The sequence below is a fragment of the Phaenicophaeus curvirostris genome, chromosome 6 (assembly GCF_032191515.1).
Source record: "Phaenicophaeus curvirostris isolate KB17595 chromosome 6, BPBGC_Pcur_1.0, whole genome shotgun sequence".
NCBI classification, from domain to species: Eukaryota; Metazoa; Chordata; class Aves; order Cuculiformes; family Cuculidae; genus Phaenicophaeus; species Phaenicophaeus curvirostris.
The window spans coordinates 6294016-6316832 of NC_091397.1; positions in this window are offsets into that span (position 1 = coordinate 6294016).

Consider the following 22817-nt stretch of genomic DNA (forward strand, 5'->3'; position numbering starts at 1 on the left):
ACCTACAAGAGGGATCTACTAGTATCACTATTTGTATAAACCTGCTCTTTCCATCCATGGAGGATTTCAGTGCTGGCTTGACCAGTCTGGGAGGTGGCTTGCCTAGTTGCCAGCACAAGGGGTTTGAAGGATCGCAGACCTCCTGGCCAGATGCATTGGGATGCTACAGAGGCTGACAGATGTTCTCTGCGAGCAGCATAAGGTAACTTGCAAAGGGTGGGTGATCTTAAACACTTGTGATCTAGAGTCAGTCTCAATGAAAACAATTTTGTCCCCAGTTGTGAGTATGAATCAAGAAAAAGGAGTTAAAGGAAAATATTTCCCATTGGGTTTGGGGATAGAGGGGAAAATAAAGCACTGCTAGAGGCAAAGAGCAGGGCCTGAGGCTGGCTTCCTGTCCAGAGCCAAGTGATTTCCTACTTAAAAGCTGATTAATCCAAATGCTTTTCAATTTAGAAGGCAGAGATCAATCAATAATTATCCCATTTAATCCCAACATAAATCCTTTAATTTTTTTTTAATTAAAAGAAGCCGAGCACCAGTGGTTGGGATACACTAAATTGCATTAAACCTTGCAGTCCCAGGGGAGAGGCATAGGCAGCAAATTGTGCATGCGATTTTGTTCTTTCATTGCTGGGCTTAATGGCTGTTCTCTCTGCCTCCTGCTAGAAAAAATGACGAGCTTGGGAATGTCTATTGCAATAAGCAGGCAAATTAGACATTACTTCCAAGCATGTGTTGACTCATAAATAAGACAAATGTCCCCTTTCTGGAAGGAGTACTAGGAAGAGGGAATGTCACCAACTCCTGCTCTTCTACAATAAATAGAGATAATAGACCTGGGTCATGGTAGGATCCGTGAGGCTCAGATTTCTCAGCTCTATATGAGCAACGTTTGGGCAACTCATAAATCTGGCTCTTAGGTTGAGAATCTCAAGGTAACCTAGTACTGAACTATGTTTTATTACCTGCCTCCTAAGAGCAGAAGTCTCTCTTCCCTACTAGCAATTATCACAGTGTGAGTCTAATCAATTGTTTAATGTAAACAGTAAAAATACCACCAGAGCTGTATCTTAGCTGTCATCAAATTGTGCAGCCACCATGCCAGTAAACACTGCAGGACAGCCACGGGGTGTACAGCAAATGCCTTTGTTTGCAGCCTTAATTTGTTGGTTGAATTACAAACACTGCTTGCAATCAGTTCTAAGATACTTTCACATTCTGTCTCTGTTGGTCTAATTAATTAAGCTGAAGTCCCACCCTTCTTCTTTGATATCATAGAATCATAGAATCATAGAATAACCAGGTTGGAAGAGACCCACCGGATCATCGAGTCCAACCATTCCTATCAAACACTAAACCATCCCCCTTAGCACCTCATCCACCCGTGCCTTAAACACCTCCAGGGAAGGTGACTCAACCACCTCCCTGGGCAGCCTGTTCCAGTGCCCAGTGACCCTTTCTGTGAAAAATATTTTCCTAATGTCCAGCCTAAACCTCCCCTGGTGGAGCTTGAGGCCATTCCCTCTTGTCCTGTCCCCTGTGACTTGGGAGAAGAGCCCAGCTCCCTCCTCTCTACAACGTCCTTTCAGGTAGTTGTAGAGAGCAATGAGGTCTCCCCTCAGCCTCCTCTTCTCCAGGCTAAACAACCCCAGCTCTCTCAGCCGTTCCTCATAAGGCCTGTTCTCCAGCCCCTTCACCAGCTTTGTTGCTCTTCTCTAGACTCGCTCCAGAGCCTCAACATCCTTCTTGTGGTGAGGGGCCCAGAACTGAACACAGGATTCAAGGAGCGGTCTCACCAGTGCCGAATACAGAGGGAGAATAACCTCCCTGGACCTGCAGGTCACACCGTTTCTGATACAAGCCAAGATGCCATTGGCCTTCTTGGCCACCTGGGCCACTGCTGGCTCATGTTCAGTCACTGTCAACCAACACCCCCAGGTCCCTCCCCTCCAGGCAGCTTTCTAGACAGACTTCTCCTAGTCTGTAGCTGCACAGGGTTGTTGTGCCCCAAGTGCAGGACCCGGCACTTGGCCTTGTTAAACCTCATGCCATTGGATTCAGCCCAGCAGTCTAGATATCAAAGACATATCCATTAAATGTTTGCTATATAAGCACACTTCTGCTATACCTTAACGGTAAAGTTTAGTTAAAAATGCCACTAATCAAATCAAGCTGAGCTATGTGAATGAGCATCTTTTCCATGCTCCTTAGCTGCTGTTACAAGTCAGTTGTGGGATATAACTACAGAAAGCGTCAGAGACTCATGAGGTTGGAGGATCCTTTTTACAAACAAAAGTCTGTATCTAATCCACTTCTTCCTCTGGCTTGATGTGAACACCATCAGAGTTTAAAAAGTGCAGGAATTAGATGAAAAAAGTGATATTGCTTTTTACATAGCAAAATGGAAAGTTATCCTTAGGACACTGTGCTGGAAGTGAAGCCCTTGCATTTGTTTCTTCTTAGGAGATGCTTCTGGTAGGACCAGAATCCCAGTGTGCCCAACTGTGAGCCAGAAATGAAGAGTAAGGATCGTAGAAGCAAATACAGCCAAAACCATGAGACATTCCTCTTGGCTTGTAGAATGGCTTTCAATATAATGTAGCTACAATTTTTCTCTTACTCTTATTTGACAGGGTTTTAAAAACTTCTTTGGATTTTAAAAGGCTGTGTGTATTGAGTTAAAAAGGGGGTTTGTAGCACTGTCCAGTAACTGTAATGTTTTTGTTGGCAACCACAGAGCAGGGGACCTTGATTTAAATGCCTCCTTTTTGCTGGTTCCAGTGCTCTGTTTTTGAAGTGCATGCAATTTAGATGTCTCTGTAAAAGCAAACTTCATTTCTTGAAGTTGGAGGGTTTATTTTCTGCCAGCTGTTCTTTGAAAGGCTTTGAATAAAGCAAAGTTTAATTATCCATAGAAAAGAAAAAAGAAAAAAAGAAAAAAAAAACCCTGCCTAGTTATTTTCTGCAGCACCCTAGGATTTGAAACGATTGAGGCTTTTCAGAAAATAAATTGTCAAATAGAAGTCACACCTGGTGAAAGTGAAAGCTGCAGTAGAGCCACACCATGCAAGTGTCCCCTAAAGTGTTAAGCTTTACTTGAGATGTACCCTGGGAATTTTTTTGACTACAGCAGAGACTGCAGCAACTTTGAAGCATTCCTCACAAAGCATTGCTCCATGGGCTACTAGGGGTGTCCTGAAGATCAGTTTAATGTCATATCCATGAACTTGAATGTTATGTGCTGGCCTGGCCCTTGTCTGTCTCTGCCAAAGAACACGTACTGCTTAATATGGTGAGTCAACCACTGGGGTGGCTCAGGGATGAGGATGTTTCAGCAATACCATTTCAGGATGGCCCATGGAAAAAGAGTGCCTCTTCTGACATATCCACTTGTATCAGCTCCCTGAAGCGAAAATGCATTTAAGAATAATTCAAAATTTACAGTGGTATCTAAGGCAGCCTTCGACATGCAGGAACAGAGCCCTGGGTCTTAGAAGAGAGGTTCAGAACTGCAATGATGGTATTTTAGTTACTTTTGAAACTGCAGGCGATATCTGGGAACAGCAGAAGGTGTTAAAAGACCAGTGGCCAAGACCACAACCATGATCAATATCCATATCCACCATTCCCTAGTATATGGGACTGGGCATTTCTGGGTTCTCCCCAAACAACCTACCTGCCTGAATCAGTCCTTTGCCTCACACCACCCTTTCTTAAATCTTCCAGAATCTTGACAAAACAACATAAAGCAGCAAGTGTAGTGCTTGCAGTCACCCCTCCCATGCGTACCAGATGCAGAACTTCTGCGGCTCCTGTATTTGACCTTTATGTTCTGGGTGGGAATGGGAGACACCCCCCAAAATTCTAGGCAGGCAACAGCCCTTGTCTCTTCCATCGTTTCCTTCTCAGATCGCTAATGCCCCAGGTTTAACAATTCTGCAGATTCACTGAGTGGCTGAGGAATGTCCCTGGGATCAGCTGCAGCTGCTGTTATCATGTTGGAGATACTCTTTAAAGTCATTAGCTGTTATCAGCAGAATAGCTCTCACCCACAGAGAGCTACCCTGACAACACTGGCATCGAGATTTCTCAAGTGTATTTTGAGGACACCAAAAGTAAGATTTGGGCACCTGCTTCTATGGAGAAGGCAAGGTGAAGGATATATGCCCTGCTCTGAGCAGAAGGTATTGAGGTTTCAGGTGGCCATTCACTCCTGGATTACATCCTTGCTGAACTTGAGCTTATCCTCTACTGTTGCTCTTTCTCATGCATGTGAGAACATGACCCTTATCACAGACAGCTCTGCAATACCTCGAGAGCACAGCTGTCAGCGTCCAACTCTCAGTCTTCTGAGAGGAGGAGGGACCTGCTGGCACCTTGGAGATAAGGTCTGAGAGCCTGGTGATCCTTTGGTAGAGGGATTTTTCCTGGCGCAGGAGCAACCCTTGCAGAAAAGTGCAGTAACTTACTATCAGCAGAAGTTTCTTGTTGAAACCCACTAAACAGTGAGCAAGACCAGGTTTTTGTCCTTTTCTGCTAATTGCAGCAGGAATGAGTTTTGGTGTGCAACCAGTTCAAGCAATAAGTAGTAGGTGTTGAAGAAAATCATTTGTCTTCTGACTGGAGTCCACATCTTCAAGCAAGGGTCACATGAGTAGATGCCAGGACAGCCCTTGTCGGAGGAGAGAGGAGCCTTACTGCCCAGTGTGAGAGACCTGGATGTCTGTCCTTCAAAGTGAGGTGGCAGCAGGGTGTTGCAAGAAGGGGTTGGCAATGCCTGTATACTGTGAAGGTGGTGCCGGCTGCTGCTCCAGTGCCACAAATGCTTTGGGAAGTTTCTCAGGAGTCTTTCAAAGGAACAAAACAGAATAAATGTCAATTATCCACACTCTCTGGCAGCCAGGGAATTGGGTTATGTGGCTGCACACCACCATTGACAGCTTCTCTCTACTCCTCCAGTGCAGCAGATAAGGAATGACTGGGAAGAGCTACTGCACAATACATGCCATAATTACAGTATCAGCCCTGTCAGAGAAGCCATTTAACATGGTATGCCCAAATACAATTTAAGAAAGCTCTGCAATGTGTTTTTCCTGTTTGGAAAAAAAACCCTAACAATATTGGGAAAGCTGTTTCAGGGAAGGTGTTGTGTGATACTGATACGTCAAGGTTTAGCCCCAACCCAGCTAATTTCAGAAGTTAAAACCATGCAGCTGGATTCTTGGTTCCCTTCTCCCAAGTGACAGGGAACAGGACAAGAGGGAAAGGCCTCAAGCTCCACCAGGGAAGATTTAGGCTGGACATTAGGAAAAAATTTTTCACAGAAAGGGTCATTGGGCACTGGAACAGGCTGCCCAGGGAGGTGGTCGAGTCACCTTCCCTGGAGGTGTTTAAGGCACGGGTGGATGAGGTGCTAAGGGTCATGGTTTAGTGATTGATAGGAATGGTTGGACTCGATGATCCAGTGGGTCTCTTCCAACCTGGTTATTATATGATTCTTCCCTCCACCCCCGGGGAAAGGAAAATGAGAGGAAGAAGACTTGTGGGTTGGAAACTAAAACTACAATTTTAATGAAATTACAGTAATAATAATAATAATAACAACAATAATAACAATAATAATTAGAAAGTAATAAAATATATAGAAATATGTGAGTTCACACCCCATCCCATCCCTTGATGACTATACATCACCACAAATACTGTAGAACTGACAATGGGTCCATGGCTAGGAGGGAGCTGTACTTGGGAACTGGATTCAGGAATGCATGAATGTGTGATCAGAAGCAACAGAGAGATGAGTTCCTCACTGGACACTGGCCATCGCAGAAGAGGGACAAGACTCTCATGATCTCTGATTTTATACCAAGTGTGATGTATATGGGATGGAATACTCTGTTGGTCAGTTTAGGGTCACCTGTCCTGTCTGCCCCTCCTTGCAAGTGCAGCCTTTTTTTAACCAGTGCAAGGATGGCCTTGGTTACTATAGGAATAAGTATAAGCACTGGCCTTTCTGCATACCAATACTCTGTGTTATCCCTTCTAGAAAGAAACTGGAAAATATGCAGTTTGCTTTCAGAAAATGAAGTTCCTTAGGCGAGACTGATCACAAACTGATCCTACTTTAGCCCAAACCACGATAGCACAGACATAAATCATAGTTCAGGCAGCTGGCAATGCATTTTTTTTACTTACCCCCTAACAATAAGCCCATGCCTACGGCTCTTAAGTGAGTTCTTTCTCTGTGTATGTCATCCAGAAATGGGCTTTCCTGCCATTTATCTGGTGAGACACGCACATGCATTTATGAGGATAGAAAGCAATCTGCCTGTTTCACATACATGAGTATCCTTAGTAAATATCACAACATGAGGCAGCCTCAAGTTGTTATACCTTTGCCCTGGCACTTCCAGTATCTTTTAATTTTTTAGTATGCTTCATTAATTGAAGAAATCTCTTCTACTCTGTACATGACCTGCTCTGCAAGAACATCAGTGGGATACACTATTGGTGAATATTGATGTTAATGAGTCAGTTTCGCTGCTTCTGGCTTTGTTCCCCTTCATTGCATCTCCTTGATGTTTAACTTGTGTTGAGCTGAATGAACATCCGTGGTATCTGAATAGTAAATTCACATTTCAATTTTCTTTCTTGCCCCAGCATGGATTGTAAACTTCAGAAATGAACTGTAAAAGAAAATCACAGTTTTTCTTCCTATTAGGATGATACCTGCCTTCAGATGATGCTCAGTCATTGACACCACAACTGCATTGAAAAGGAAGACAGAAGGTGGCATATTCCAGGAAATTGCTTTATTCCTTTGTAAACCTCATATTTTTCTATTATTTGGGGGAAAAAAATGTGAGGAAGTGGAGTTCAGGGCAAAATAATATTTCTAAATCTATGTTGAAATATGGGGATTATGTTCTTCTCATGTATACTAGGTACCCAGCTAGTGAAATCCCTCGTTTCCCTTCCCTTCCCTTAATAAAGTTTGGCAAAGTCCTTTGTGTTGCTCTTCCGAAAGCTCTGCTGATTTTTATGTAAAGGGCTCAGATTCACAGGCAGAAATTCAGGGAGATGTCCTACATTTGGATTTCTACACATGCAACTGAGGGCAGAGCTTATTCTGCCTCTGACTCCAGGGTTCATCTCCATTCCAGTCAAAAGTTGTCTGCAGTGAGAGTGCTTCAGGACACAGACTTGACACTACATGCTTCCCTGCCCATGTTAAAGCAAATCCTTCTGTGACATGCAGATGTGGAACTGGTCCTTGGTATGATGTGTCATCAGGCTTCCCACACATGGGTTCAGTCCAGAGAAGACTTTTGGATGTTTAAGTTGCACGCACTTAACTCAGGAGCCATTAGCAATAAGGCTGGGAAAAGACTTTGACAGTGACGTATTGTTCAGCTGATAGGATAAGTGTCTTCCAGAGGGGATCTAAGTGTTCGTAACCCTTATTCATACTTGGTGCAGGGTTTGCTTTCTGTAGAAGATTTGGTGGGGGGAACAGATTTTCTTCTTTCTTTCCATGTTTTTCCCTACAGCTGGCAGGTGAGCAGGGCAGGTAGCTGAAGCCCTCAATCTCTCTGTGGAACACCCAACCTTGATGTTATGCTTCAGGCTGAATGAAATACAAGCAAATAAGGCAAATGTCTTCCCATGAGAAAGCTGTTGACCTCTCATCAAAGAATCATTAAGGTTGGAAAGGACCTTTAAGTTCATCCAGTCCTACTATCAGACCAATACCACCATGCCTACTAAACAACGTCACATAGTGACACTTCTACTAACTTTATGAACACCTCCAAGGAAGAAGACTCCCCACTGCCCTTAGCAGCCTGTTTCAATGTTTCACCACTCTTCTGACAAAGAATTTTTTTCTAATACCCAACCTAAACCTCCCTTGATGCAACTCAAGGTCACTTCCTCTCATCGCATCACCTGAGACCATTTCTTCTCATCCTATCCTATGTGGACCACTGCAAGCAGGCTTGAAGGAAGGCTCATGGAGACATTGCTTAGCAAGGACTGGTATTGGGTTCTGGTGGACATCCTATGGCACAGCACCCCTAAAAGCACTGGCATCCTAAAGCATGGGGATAAATTTTACCATATGTACTTTCATTGGACTAAAATCAGCTTGTAGCCAAGGCTGACAGATCTGTGACCACGCAGCCCTAGTGCCAGTGCCCTTGTGTAAAAGAGGGAGATTGGGAGGAAGGAGAGCTGAGCACTGTTCATCTGTCAAAATCCCTTTTCACCAAGAAATTGACACTTCAGTGGTCATCTGTTGTGAGAAGTTTTGGTTCTGATTGACAAATCTCAACCTTTTAAGGAAACCAAATGTTTTTATTTAAAAAACCAGCAAAATGAAACGAATCAATAGCAAAACAGAATAAACTTTTTGAAAGGGAAAAAAGGCAGTAAATATCTTCTGATATAAAAAAAAATATTATTAATGTCCACATAATATACACACATAGAAATAGCCTTCTGTTCAGCAGTAACTCCAGTCTGAGGGAGCATCAGTCTCCGCGAAAGCAGAATCCCCTTGGCTGTTGAGATCGCTAACATAAATGCTTCCAAATCATGATCTCTTGTTGTTCCCTTCCTGCTTCCAACAGTAGAGTGGGAAAAGGAAATAGTATCAGAAATAGTATTTTTAAAACATCAAGAAAAAATTCAACCTCTCTCTTTTTTTCTTTTTACTTCTGACTTATCAGCACCTGCAGGTCATGTTTTCAGGCTGCAAAAGGAAGGGCATTTTCTCCACTGTAGGACAACAAAACTTGCTCTTTTGAAATCCTTCCTTAGAAAATGTTTAAAGCACATTATCACTAGACTCCCAAAGTGAGGTCTTCATGGAAAACACAGACTACTGCAGAATAGGTAATTTGAAGAACAAGCACAAACAATTTTTGTACGTCCATCCATGGCTTTCATGCAGACCTAAAGGCTTCTATTATCTCTCCCCAGATTAAGAGAGACTCTATTGTGCCCACTGAAATAGTTTTATGCCTTTATTTGGTGGCTGAAATGTTTACTTTGTTTAGTAAGCAGTGCCCATACCGAATTACTACACCCGCGGGCAGTCTCTGCCCTTGGGCTGCCAGGATTTTCACAGCATGCAGGGGGAATTTTTCCCATTTTAACACTAGATACCCTGCTCCCAGTTTTACAAACATGTCAGATACCAGTGCCAATACAAATATGATTTGCATTCAGTAACCTTTGTGCCTGTGGCTCCTGAGAATACATTTACCAACTTTGTATCACCTTGTAAAATACTTACAGTGAATGGGAAATAATACACAGATATTACGCCATGGAGCAAGCATTTGATATGTAGAGTCAGGAGTTCAAAGAGGATTAAGGATCACTGGCAACGAGCAAGCCGCATTGCTTGTGGATGTGGAAGCAGCCACAGCTGCTCTCACTTTTCATGCACTAGAATTATTTCAGCATCGGTACAGGATCGCTCTGGAGTTTTACCTCTCCCAAAGACATTGCTCCATATTCATTGTATTTAGCAGAATCAAAGGTCATGAGGTTAGGAAAGGTATCCTCCTAGAAGACATGAAAAAGGTTGTTAACCACTCAGTGTGAGGATACTCACTGTATTCATGCAATATGGAAGTTAGGCTCTCTTTACCTAGAATCCTGACATCTAACCCATAAAAAGAAGATAAAGAGCTTCTTATCCCATTCATGTCATTCTTCTCAGGCCTGGTAGCTGCTTATTCTACTATTTGGACTATCACTTCAGAGAGGGTGTTTTGGCTGGCTCATCTCAACCATATGACCGCTTTCCTGCTAAAAATAAAACAATTATTAAGAGAACGGAGGTGATAGCACAGGAAAGAGGTAGAATAATATTATTTGGACAGTAATGTGTACTCGAAGGAGCTGCTGTTTGGGAATATTATAACAGTCTTTTTCATGTTGGTAATAGAAAAGCAGATATGGGCAGTAAACTCCTGGGATCCACTCACCATATTCTGCCTCTGGAGAACCATTTATATGCTTATGTATAAAATAGGGTGTTCAGAATTTGGATAACCTCACAAGAGATGAGTATTACCTCTTGTAGAACCCATAATTATAGGAAGAGTGATTTAGATCTTAATTAGCACAAAGAAGTATTACTAGCTCCTGCTGGCCACAAAGATGATGGAGGCACAATATCTCTTGGTGCCTTTTTGTCTGATGGAGCCTCAATAAATGAGGTCTGCCAAGGGAGGGTTCTTTCCTGCGCAAGCTGGCAGTACGTTCTGTCCTTGCTTCTCCAGCCTCAGGAATGTGCCCCTCAGCTACCAGCTGCACTGCACTGACCACCTGTGAAAAGGGGAGAGCGAGTACTTCAAACCCCAAAAATGCTCTTGATGCCTGAACGATCCTCTCTCAGCAGGGAGCTGGTGCTGCAGACTGACGTGGCAGCTCATCTTCAGTCGCCCCTCTGACATCTAACTTGTAGATGCAGCCAGGAACTGGTGTTTCTTGCAGCAGCTGCACAACTGTCTACCCAAGAAATATTTCCGGGCATTATTCATTCAGGGAAAGGTCAATTATGCAATAAAGCCATGCTGAGTGAGACCGTATCATGCTTTGACTGTGTTTGTGATATACAGGACTACTAAATAGGGACAGAGGTGAACTAAGCTCTGCAAATGCAGCATGTAATACTCGATCTTGGATGCAGAATGTGGAGTTGAACTGTGCCTGATGAAGTCTGAGACTTTTTTTTTTTATATAGTCCTGCAATGAAAGTTTGTGCCAGTGTTTGTAAGATGGAAGTTTTTTGCCTTCTTGTCACAACTCCTGCTAGAAAATGCTTAACTGTTTCCATGGAATTAAATTATGGAGAATCTAAGCTTCAGGGGAATAAGAAAATGCAGACAGGGATTGTGTTTCTCTTTACTGATGTTTTTAAGGCTGAATAACTGAGTGCTCACCTTCAGGGATACATACTGTTACTCTGTCCATGGATTATGCTACTGTCTCCTCTCCCTCTGTGGCTTATTCATGACTGAGATTCTTGTATATGTAAACACAGAGTATTTTAAATGGAACAGATTTCATTCTAACTTTCCCAGCTTGCTTGGCAACAAGGTCTAATAGTTAGAGCAAACCCCATGGAAGGCAGGCAAACCACTTGTGGGCCTGCTTCATGTCTCTCCTGTGGAGTACAATTTGGTTTATCCATAGAGGTGAGTGTTTAGAGGACTCAAAGTTTACCAGCTACTTTGAGAAAGGAGGGTGATGTGCCCTAGGTAAAGCAACCGTGTAAGAAAGGTGGCTCCAGCTGTTAGGTGACACTAGGCAGAATCCGGTTCAATCTCTTGCTCTGAGTTTCTCACCTAAAACTTCTTTCTCAGTCTGAGATAGAAACCTTCAGCTCCAGCGGGAGTCAACAGAAACAGGCAATTTCAGAGAGCAATTCCTCATAGACAGCCATATGAGGAGAAGACAAATCTCTCTGTAAATGCATATATTTCTCTCCATTAACTAAAGACAGCCTGGAGCAATAGCTCAGCTGAGGGCCCTTGGCTGATAAATCTCATCCTGGCTCTATCCACCCTATTGTGCTCTTACAGCAGCCACAGATGCAGTCACAAACTCAACATCTGTTCTGCCACCTTGACATGTGACAGTTCACCATGGACACCCTATGGATGCATTGTCCATACATTCACATCCAAAAATGTGAGGGTCTGCATCTATGTACTCCAAGCCTCGACTCACGCCTGCTGTTTGTCATCTGCCAAGCTAAAGTGGTCCATAAGGCTTCCAAATTCAAGATTTATTCTTCTTCATCTTGGTTCCCAACAGGTAAAGTAGGAATGATTGCATCGCTGCTCTCTTTATGGCTTTTGTTAGGACAAATACAATCAGGCCTTGAGAAAACCAGTCCTATAGGAGCTGTGGGGAAAGACGGCATAAAACCACCTAACTACTGTTTTCAAGAGTGCCTCTGACAGAAGCTACTGGCATTTTGTTATTTGGGAAAAGGTCGGCTCATACCCCAGGAAGAAATTTTTTAAACTATTTCATTGAATGTTGAATTAAGTTTGTCATTCTGCTTTTTCCGATTATGTAAAGTCTAAACTAATTTTTAACAGAAGGAAAAGTTTTCAATCCCTGTATTCTCCACTTGCTCTCTGTGAAGATAATCTAACTCCAGATAAGCCTCAGACAGATGTTTATTTTAAGTGCATTCTCATTCCAGATAATACTGGAAACTTGGGATGAAGATATCAAGTGACTTTACACAAAAATCCTCAGTGTGGGTGCTCATCTCTGCTCCTCGTAGAAGATCCTTGGTGTCATAAAGATCAAAAATAAGTGATACAAAATGCTGTGAAGAGCCCACTGCAAAAACATAACAAAGAGCAACATCCCATAGCCCTTTCAGCACCAGGCAAAAGAGGCTGCAGACCATGAAACACTCAGAAGAGGCCTTGGCCGTGGCCATAGTGAGTCTTTGTGACCTTGGTGTCTTCCTGCTTATATTGATTTCTGCAAATAGTTAATAAGAAGAAAAGGAGAGAGGGTAGATGATGGAGAGAAATATAAATAGTAGGAGACAGAAGAGTTAAGATGAAATCAGTGTTTAACTGATTTTTGTAAGCTGACAATAGAGGCTTACGGGCTGGGCTTATATAGGTATGCTGTGAAGAGAACAGGCAAGTGCAGGAAAAAAAATGCATTATATTATGTCCTTTTCCACCCACATCCCTCCTCATGTTATGTACTGAGGGGCAGAATCTGGTTCTTAACTCATAAAGACTGGTAGGCAAGGGGATTCCTTCAGTTAGGGTGAAAAGCCCTAGAAACTTTAGAATACTTAAATATAAGTAATAAAGGGAAAAAAAAAAAAAGAAAACCTTGACTAAATCAAGAGCTGCCAATAAAAGTGGGGGGGGGGGTTATGCTTCGTTTCCTAGTTACAAAGATGTACTCCCAGCAGCACCTTTATTAATCAGAAACAGTGCAGCACTGCTGCAATGACTGTGCTGTCATGCCTACATGCAACTCCAAATAGAATAACACAAACATCACTTTAAAATGCAATATGTCACCTCTGATGATTCTTTATTTGACTCTTAGCTTTCATTCAGCTGCTGGTCCATTCCCATATCACACAGATGTCCCAAGAAGAGCAGGATCAGAGAAAGGGTTTGCAGCACTGGAGTTACAAACATGCACCAAAAATTACATTTGCCTTTAGGGGGAACAATGCAGGGGAGAGGGTGTGAGGAACAATTAAAAGATGCAGCCTCTACTGTTGCAACCTTGTCCCTTCTGCTTGCAAAACAAGTAGGCTTTGAGTGTATTTTTGCCCCTTTGAACGTCTAAGATTGGTTGCTGATAATCGGTCTAAAGCCCACGTCACTCCTTGCGCAACCTGACCTTGACCATAACACCATCCTGAAGCACCAAGGAAGAGGAGGTGGGGACATGGTTAAACAGATGTGGCTCTGACAGCAATTGTTCAGACTGCAGAAGGGAGGGTAGAAAAGAGAAGTCTGGGATGATGCATCATCTTCTCTCTCCCCCACCATATGTGGGAGTTCACCTGAAGTTCACATCTGACTTCTGCGTGAAGGAAGCTGGAACTGATGTGTGGGCTCATACCCATCACATCCTCTGGCTGTAATGATTTTAGCGGGGGAGCTCATTTTGACGGAGGAAGATCATAGAAATATGCTAGCAGGAACTGAGCAGCAGGGAAGTCTACAGGCAGAGACAGGAAGGAGGAGGAGGTGTTTTAGGTAACACCATACATGTAGGTGTGAAACACATTGATTTCTCTGACCCCAGATTGTAATGTATATAAAATTCTATGATATTTTAGTTTTAACTCCCTGACCTTATGCAAAAAAAGGAATGAAAACAGACTTGTTCTGGTTGAAAAATTTTTAAAATAAGACCTTACTTCTTTTTCTTTGTTTTTGAGCTCTCAGCGGCACAGCAGAGGGATGAGTTTTTACAAACTACACAAATAACCACTAGTAAATGCTAAATGAGTACTGAGGCTAGGTTTATAATATATATTACAGGCAGATTTGAGCTTGCTTTGATAAAACTGAGCCAAATAACAGAAGCCCTGTGGCCACACGTGCTGGTAGTCTGGCTTACACTTGCCTGGGTGATGCGGGATGAACGGGGGTTGCACACCAGCAATGCAGCAATTTTCTTCCTAAATGCTGTGCAATGTTCCACTTTGGCAGTATATACGGAACATAGGACCCAAAACTGTCTCATATTCCCTCCCCACATATGAGTGGATGCCGTGCCTTGCTTTTCTCTCCCACCATCCGCAGAAGGCAACATGTTGAGCCTCTTAGCAGTGAAGACACTCTGTGCTCTTAGGTTTTGCATCAATCTCTGCAAACCTGGCTTTAATCAGCACTCTTCTGCCAACCCTGCAGACCACTCGCTGTTAGATCAGGGTGGCAAAATCAGAAAGAAAGAAGCAGGAAAAACCTGCAACAGTCAACATGGTCTGTTTGTGAGCTCTGGCTGTCTGGCCTAAAGCATGTATACAGGCTGCGTCCTAAGTGCCCTGATAAGATTGAGGCTCCAGAATGTGTTGTCCTGAGAACACTTGTTGCTGTTTATCTGAGAGCTGAAAAACTTTCCAAAGTTTCCCGGCCATCAGCCCTGACACCCTGATTCAGAGCAGATGACAGGCAGATGCGATACCAAACAGCTTTCGTGCCTCAGGGTGATACTAAAGTGGCTGAGAACCCAAAAGCTTCAAGCAAGCTGTTGAGTAAGGTCTGCTGACATGGGGGTGGCTGTTGATACCCACCAGTGCAGCTCTTGTGGCATCCTGTGAAAAGCGTGGGATTTGTCCCCTCCCAGGTTCCAGGGTGCTCCTCATCCTCAGGTGATCAAGAGGTGAAAACCCCATCTTCCTATCTCTCTTCCCAGGCTGTCGTATGTAATTTCTGTGTGAATATATGCAGCATCAGCTTATGAGCATATATATTGCTCCAGTACAGATGTGTTTAATATCATGGATGTGGGAAAGATGCCAGAGGCCTTCAGTGTGTGTATCTGTGTTCTTCAAAGCATTGGCACTTTGAGGTGCCAGTGGGTAGGGGCTACTCTAAAGCTGAGGGGATTGACAAGTTGTGCCTACTTTCCACCAATGTATAGGACGGGGGAAATGCTGAGCAACCTCCCAAGACCATCCACCCACAACCTGCCTGTCTCTAATTTGCTGACATTATCCTGATTTATGAGATATTTAAGTCATTTATGTAAAATTTTTTTTTCTGATTTATTTTTCCATTTTTCAGCCAAAAAAATTCACTAAAACTTAATCTTCTTACTGTACACATCCCTATAAATCCTAACATACTCAGTGGGATGTTGTGTGGTTTAATGACTTAATTACTTAATGTTTATAAAGCACTTCTCATATCCTTGCATGAAACATGCTGTAGAAGCACAAACTTACAACGATTTCACTACTCAGTTAAGCTCAAGCAACCTATAGGAAAGACACTTATTTACATAACTTAAGCTTTTTATAACTCTTCCAGAGCTTGCAAAAATTCAAAGAAGAAATCAGACAGGATACTGCTCCAGCTAACAACTGCTGACACTCCTGGAGGTTTCTGGTAACCTGTGTCCCACAGGAAGCGAAAGTATTTTCTATGAGAAGTCAGTGTTTTTCAATTCTGAGCAGTCTGCAAGGTGCTGAAATGTGCTTGGCACTGAGGCTGCCGACAGAGTCCCACAGTTTGAATTCCAGGCACTAGTAGCACTAGAGAAACTGTGTGGAGACTCTGGAGTTAGGCCCTATTTCTGGAAGTCCTCCTCATCAAACAAGTTAAAAATAGCAATAAATGCCCCAGGTCCTTTGCTTGAGGGGTAACAACCAGAGCCCATCAGGTTTAGTTCCCACCTACACAAATCTCACTCTGTCTACACAGGGTTATTCGCTTTCTTTTCATTCATGTCTCTGATGTCAATTAGTAGTAGTGGTTTTAATCCATGATTTATGTGCTTTTTAGATCCAGAGCAAACACAGACACATCGATTTCCCCCCAGTGTGGGTAGCTTTGCACTTACTGCTGAAGTCTCTAATCCTCCTCCCAGCTGAGCTAGGAACCTGACCTGTGCCATCACCATGCAGCTAATTTCAGACAGAGGTGGGCAAAACCCCTCTGTTTCAGAGAAATAAGTGCCGCTCCTCAGGAAAGAAGTCCTGGAGCTGGAAGGGGTATTCTAAGATGTCAGCTTGGAAAGCGGTCACAGGCAGAAAAACAAACTCTTAGGCATGACTGCAGGAGATATCAATGTGTTGCTCCATAAACATGGAGTGGGTCTCTATCGTGCCTGGTTCCCATCTCCCCCTTGCCCAAAAGATACTGCCATGGTGGTGCAAGAAGGGTGATGAGGAGGATCAAAGGTCTGAAACAGCTCCCTTGTGAGGAAGGACTTAACAGATTAAGACTCTTCTGCCTGCAGAGCAGATAAATTTAAGGAGGATGTGATAGAGGGGTATAAAATCATGACTGGCCTGGAAAGATTTAATAGGGAAGGAAAATGACTCTGCTGATCTGAGAACTAAGGAGGGGTCAAATAAACCAGGAAACAGTGAATAGGAAAGAAATAAAATGAGATAATCTGCACCCTCTGTGCATTCCAGCTTTGGAGCTTGGACCATAGCACACTCTACATATTGTGGTTTTTTAAATAGGTTGAAACACAATGGTGCAAACTGATGGAAGAAAAGTCCTCTGAGGATTTCTAGGTACAAAGAGTTTGCTGGGGTGCTGCAGGACACTGCTTCTATATGCTTACCCAGCTCTTGCTTATGAGTGAGTGTGGGACACCAAGCAAGACAGATCTCTGGTTTGGTGCAGTGCTGGGAGTTTTATGTTTCTGTTAATGTAACATTTATTTGCCAAGAAAAAGAGCAGTTTCCTGTTAGTATCCCAAGAAGGCAGCTCTTTTTTTACACATCAGGAGTGAGACCAAGACACAGCATAGAATAGAATCATAGAATCATAGAATCACTAGGTTGGAAAGGACCCACTGGATCATCGAGTCCAACCATTCCCATCAATGACTAAACCATGTCCTGCAGCACCTCATCCACCCATCTTTTAAACGCCTCCAGGGAAGGTGACTCAACTACCTCCCTGCCTGCTTGAGCAGTTCCACTGTGATAGTGCTCACTGAGACACACAATGGGCTTCCTTCACACAGGCAAGCAGTGTAACTCCAGGTGTGCACTTTTTTCTGTAAGGCTTTCTGCAAAGGGGTTCAGCCACAAAATAATATTTAAGCATTTTTTCAGACAGCATTGTTTTAGTTCTGCAGATCTGGGAGATGCGGTTCCTTCCATGTTGTGGGTATAGGTGCAGAAACAAGACCTCTTCCAGTTGTAGGGAGAGACCCAAATTTAGCACCAGCTCACGTCCAGGATTCTCCTGTTAAAACTCTGTAGATAACAAGCCAATTTAACAGCAAAGACAATATTAAAATATATTTGCAATGCAAAACCTCTGTGACTTACTCAAGAAAACCCTTTGAGACTTGGCCAAAGGCAGGAGATGAACATGGATTTTCTGCATCCTATTTTTCCTGCCTGTCATCTATTCTGAATCAGAGTGTCAGGACTGATGGCCAGGAAACTTTGGAAAGTTTTTCAGCTCTTAGATAAACAGCAGCAAGCATTAAACAGACAAAACAAGTTACACAGGTGCCGCCAACTGGACTGGACCAAAGTCTCTCCTCCTGCCCTCTTGGCTTCCAGATGCCCAAATGGTGACCAGTTACCATTTTCTTCTCTCTTCCTTCAGCAATAGTACTATTTTTCTGGACTTGTAGAAACTAGCCACAAGTGTACTCTGATCTTGCTCTCAGCTAAGTCTACATACATTTGAAAATACACCTCTGCCTTTGATCCAGGCTGTCAGCTTGAAGAATCTGCCTTTGAAGTATGGACATGGGATACAGCCAAAAAATGAAAAGGTGGTACAGCTTCAAATCCAAACTTATCCACTCATCATCTTAGTCTTTTGGTTCACCAAAGACTCGACCATGTGCAGGTCCATGTGTGCCTTCAGTGTTAGTGAAATTTGGAAATTTAATGCTCGGCTTTTAGTGTGAGCAAAAAGCAACAACAAAAAAAAATTCATTTAATCTCCCTCTTATTGTTTTGTTTATATGTATTCTGTCCTCTCCTTCCCTGATTTATTTTCACTCTTTCATTGCACAGGCTCTTCAAACATCACAGCGTTGTAGTCCACACACTTCTAGTCCAGTATTGTTTCAGCCCTGTATATCCTTATTTGCAATGGGATAGCATAGGGCTTGATAAATCCTCCAGGTTTGAGGTCAGCTTTTAGTTTATCACTTTATTATCTGGAGATCATTTAGAGCTCCCCCTCAGCTTTGAAATTACAGTCTACGTACTTGCAGTTATTTTATCCTTCAAAACACCTTGTCACTGAATTATTTCATGCAGGAAGTTTCTTATAACTTATCTCCTCCTCTGACTTGTTCACACTTAAAGGTCACAGTCCTCTACCTCTGCTATCGCCAGCTCTTGTTGCAGAAAGGATTGGAGTCCCAAACTGAAGCAGAAATTTGCGGAGGAGGAGACAAAGAAGTTCAGGATGAAACACCTTTTTTTCCAGATAAATTGTGGGCCACTGAAGAGTACAGAAAAGAGATAGAATAGATTCAGCTAAGACAGATGGAATTGATTTTGAATAGATTCAGAAAGATAGATTCAGCCCAGAAGGCCAACCACATCCTGGGCTGCATCAAAAGAATCGTGGCCAGCAGGGCGAGGGAGGTGATTCTACCACTCTATTCCTTTCTTGTGAAACCTCTTGTGGAGTACTGTGTCCAGTTCTGGAATCGTCAATGTAAGAAGGATATGGAGCTGTTAGAACGGGTCCAGAGGAGGGACACAAGGATGATGTGAGGGCTGGAGCACCTTCGCTCTGAGGACAGGCTGAGAAAGTTGGGTTTGTTCAGCCTGGAGAAGAGAAGGCTCTGAGGAGATCTTATAGTGACCTTCCAGTACCTGAAAGGAGCCTACAAGAAAGCTGGAGAGGGACTATTCACAAAGGCTTGTGGTGATAGGATGAGGAGGAATGGGTATAAACTGGACAAGGGCAGATTTAGACTAGACGTTAGGAAGAATCTCTTTATCATGAGAGTAGCAAGACACTGGAACAGGTTGCTAAGGGAAGATGTGGATGCCCCATTCCTGGAGGTGTTCAAGGCTAGATTGGGCCTTGGGTAACCTGATCTAGCAGGATGTCCCTGCTCATGGCAGGGGGGTTGGAACTAGATGATCTTTGAGGTCCCTTCCAATCCTAACTGTTCTATTCTATGATTCTATAATAGGATGAAGAGGATGAGAGTGTAAGGTTACAGCTTCAAGCAGGCAGCATGGATGGTGTCTACCAGAGCTGATGACTGAATGCAGGTGTGTACCCCACATCTCATTTGCACCCTACACGGTCTTTGCTGCCCATCTCCCCATTTCTGAGCAACGTGTTATTCAGAAAACACTCTGCCTGGGTGGCAGCCCCTATCCTGCCTACCCAATAGCAAGATGTTCTGTAATAGGCCTTTTAAATGCAGCCTGCAAAATGTTCAACTAGGTAACTGTACTTGTGACAGGAGACCAAGACATAAGTGAATTCAAGATGCTTGTATCTTGTCGTTAAATGGAATACACCCCTAAAAAAATCTAATATGGTTTCAAATCTCTGAGCTGGTTTTGTTAGGATACAAACTAGAACAGGAATATCTCTTACACTAAAGAAATGGGGACTTACTGGATGAGGCGAAGGAAATAAAAGAGTCTGGGGGTAGATTCAGTTAATACTTCTGTTCCTGAAGGCCTTTTAGTTCCTCAGATACTGCAGCCAGGTGTGCTCAGCTACACCCACATGTCCTATTTCAAGGTCAAAATCAACCAGAAGAGCTTCCAGTGTCCAGATTTAAACTTGAATACAAAATACACGAGGGACACGAGGGACAAGTTAATTTTGCCTCTGATAAAAGGGGTGGCCTGGTCAGCAGATTTTGCTGTCATTTCAATAGTGAGTGGAAAGGATAGGCAGGGACTATTCTCAGACAAGACCCATACAGGTTACACAGTCCAGGTTCCCATTTGGTTGGAAATATCTTAAAGCTAATTTAATTTCCTTTGGAAAAATGGAACCATAAGTGAGAGGATAAAGTGTTTTACCACGCTTCTAAAATAATAAAAACTGTTGTAGTGACTCTGCAAAAACCCAAAGCAGCAGGTCCTCCCAAAGCAGTTCTTATTCCAACACAGCAAATTATCCAAGGAGGCAGACAGGTAGGCGATGGTAGAGTGACAGAGAAAGAGACGGGAGGGCATTTAAAGGTAAAAAGGGATTTGTAAATATTAAATGTGAGTCTTAATGGACTTGTATTCTCTGCCAATACATCTATGGGGGGAAGAGGATTAGTGAGCAGTTTGGCACAAAGTCTTCCATCTACATGGCAGATATTCTGCAAGTAGGAGAACCTGTTCTTTGAGAAAACAGAATTATTCAGGTAATCTAAAACCTATTTTTGAAAATCTAGTTCTCACACACACATGCTGACTCGAAAAATGTTTGATTTTCTTGCTTTCCGTGATGAGCAGAGACTGAGATCTTTCCCACTAATCTGAGATATATTCTGCCTCTGTAAGGACTCTTTAAATGCTGTTATTGTGAAATTACATGGATGTGCTAGATTTTACTGTTGATTTCCAATAGATCAGTGTGAACAGTTGGTTTTGCTTTATTACTGTCAAAGGAGAAAACTTCGAGGGAAAGCAGACTATTATATAAAAACTGGTATTCATGTGATTTTCTAACTCAAGGCTCTGCTCTGCTTTGTTTTGTTCTTTTTCTCCGACCAGTGTAAGATCACAACAAATCCATTGGAACAAGGGACATCTGTGTGAATAATTGTGCCGTGCTTCAGTGGAAGCCACTTTGATGCACAACACATGGTTTACATCCAGAGAGTGTCACCAGTGCCTGGGTGTAGGTTTTGGCAGAGGCAGAGCTAATTTTCTTCATAGTAGCTCATATGGTGTTGCGCTTTGGATTTTTAACAAAACAGTGTTGATAACACAGGGATGTTTTAGTTATTGCTGAAAGCAACAAACCTTTTCTACTTTTCCTGCTGCTCCACCAGTGAGTAGGGTGGGAAGGCACAGGAGACTGGGAAGGGACACAACTGGGTAGGCTGACTCCAATGACCAAAGAGATATTCTGTACCATATGACATGTTCAGCAATAATAGCTAGAGAATAAAGAAGAAGTGAGGGGACAATAAAAGTTATGGCATGTGTCTTCCCAAGTAACTGTTATGCATGATGGAGCCTTGCTTTCCTGGAGACGGCAAACACCTGCCTGCTGATGGGAAACAGTGAATAAATTCTTTATTTTCTTCCACTCATGTGCACAGCTTTTGCTTTGCCTGTTAAACTGTGTTCATCTCAATCCACAAGTTTTCTCACACTTACCCTTCCGAATCCTTCCCCAGTCCCACTGCAGGCAGTGAGGCTGTATGGGGCTGAGCTGCCCACTGGGGTTAAATAAACCGCGACACTGGGAAGTGGCATTTCTCCATTAGAACTCCTGATTCTCCACATTTCTGAAACAAATTGGCCACTACAGGACCATGCAGTAGATGTCTCAGGTTGCTGTAGCAACTTCATTAAGTTCAAGCTGAATTGAGCTGATTATGCTCCAAGATAGCAGCCACCTAAGTTTGCATTCCCCGCTGCCTGGCACAACTATGACCTCCAAGTAAATTATTGCTTTTCTCAGTGAGAGCAGAAGCAACCACCCACTAACCTCACATGCTGTGGATTTGCTATCTTCATCATGTATAAGTTATGGAAAAGCTCGTTCTTGACTCTTACCTTGCACTATCTGAACTGTCATTTTAATCAGCATTATCAAAATAACCAGGAATATGAAATGCTAATGGGCTGCAGTAGGTTTATGTTTCCTACAACATTCTCATACATTCCCGCTCCTTATGCCTACCTGACAGATTCTGTCCATCCCAGGCAGGACACTGCAACAGGAAAGCCTTCTGTACAGAAACAACATTGGGTTCTTTACCTTTTCTCGACCTAAGTCAATTTTCATTCTGCTTACAAGATAAAATTAACTATCTGACTTACAAGCTAAAATTAACTATCTGAAATCAACTGCATAAGTTGAAGCCAAATATTTTGGAGTAAGAATTGATGTTTTGGTAAGCAGCAGCTTAGGGTCTGCTGAACTTCAAAATCTGAAGATATTTGGACAGATGTAAGTCATGAAGCCCAATAACCAGCCAACTGTATCCTTGGCTGCATCAAAAGAAGACGTGACCAGCAGATTCTTCCCTTCTACTCTGCTCTCGTAACACCTCACCTGATGTACCGTGTTCAGTTCTGGAGTCCTCAGCACAGGAAGGACGTTGATCTATTAAAGTGAATCCAGAGGAGGCTACAAAGATGATAAGAGGGCTGGAGCACCTCACCTATGAGGACAGCCAGAGAGAGTTGGGATCATTTAGCCTAGAGAAGAGAAGGCTCTGGGGAGATCTTATAACAGCCTTCCAGTACCTAAAGGGGGCTACAGGAAAGCTGTGGACCTACTTTTTATCAGGGAGCACAGTGATCGGTGAGGGGTAACAGTTTTAAGCTGAAAGAGGGGAGATTTAGATTAGGTATTAGGAAGAAATTCTTCACGTTGAGAGTGGAGAGGCACTGGAGCAGGTGGCCCAGAGAAGTCGTG